The sequence below is a fragment of the Leucoraja erinacea genome, chromosome 10, assembly GCF_028641065.1.
Source record: "Leucoraja erinacea ecotype New England chromosome 10, Leri_hhj_1, whole genome shotgun sequence".
NCBI lineage: Eukaryota > Metazoa > Chordata > Chondrichthyes > Rajiformes > Rajidae > Leucoraja > Leucoraja erinaceus.
In genome coordinates, this window is record NC_073386.1 from 50,346,998 (window position 1) to 50,348,360 (window position 1,363).

Below are 1,363 nucleotides of genomic sequence, written 5' to 3' on the forward strand. Positions count from 1 at the left end.
ATAGATGGATGGGAATTATACTATCTTCAGATTTCCCTCTGTCACACATCATCCTTACTTGAAAGTTTATTGTGAGTCTTTGTCATAATTGGATCTAAATCCTACAACTCCCTGCCCAAATACGGAATTTCTACCCCAGAAAGGGCTCATGACAGAAGCTCACACTGAAAGGCAATTGTGCTTTAAAATATGCTATAAATATTGGCCTTGTCAGAAAGTCCAGAGCCTGAAAGTTTTAAAAAAAAGTTGAGAGAAAGCAGGTTTTATATAATCCATATTATTTCTTCTCATAGATGTGTAGTTTGCCTTTTGATCTGTTCATCTATTTTTAGCCACATATTCCTAAATATCTTTCCATATTACTTCCCTATCTTTTAAACATCCATTTGCTTTTTCTTTGCTGGTTTGCGCACAAAACATTTTAAAATCTCACTTAGTTCAATATTGGTCAACTGATAAGCATCTTTGTTGGATACCGACACCTACTGTAATAAAAACTGGAAACAGACGACGGGTGTGGAAATAGAAACAGTTAACATTTCAGGCTGAAGAATCTTCATTAGAAACGGACAAGACAGAAAACAAGTTTGTTTACATTGCAGGAAGGGATGGATAGGAAAAAACAGAAACTCTTTGATACGAGTAACCCATCAACTAAATAATCACGCTTCCAACATATCCACATGACAACCTTGACCTCACCTTAAGAGAAATACTCTTTGTCCATGCCATTCTCAACCACCTTCCACAATTGAAAACCAACTTCTGATGAAGCGCCCTCGATCTGAAACATTAACTCTGTTTTTCCTTTGATAGTTGCTGACCAACCATCTAAATATTTCCAGCAATTTTTATTTCAGAATTTCAATTTCAATATCTGCCTTTCTTTTTTTTCAATCTGCATTTTAATTTTGTGTTCAGAAAGCCTTCTTCCCTCATACCACTGGTCACCTGTAACAGGTGTCAAAGATGGGCTGATGTTGGGGAAAGTGGAAAGTTATCTCTGGGGATCAGAGCAGAGCCTGAAGAAGTCAGGATGAATATTCTAAAGTTTATGGATCACTTTTGCGGATCGTCGAGATCTTCTGTATATTTTTTCTCCCAAGTGATTAAAAGGTAGGCAAGATTATAAAAGGGATTTGGAAAAGGAAAGTAAGTGTAATCTATAATAAATCCAATGATTGTGCATTTTTAGCTTGCTCTACATTTTGTTTCTAATCACCACAAACAAAAAAAGACATGACAAGATAAAGGAGGAAAACATCATGCAAATATTCCTTCTTTAATCCTGCCTGATTGAATTTTTGTTTCCATTCCAGGAGGCAATGGAGAGTCATTAAAGACACATCAATTCTTTTGCCCA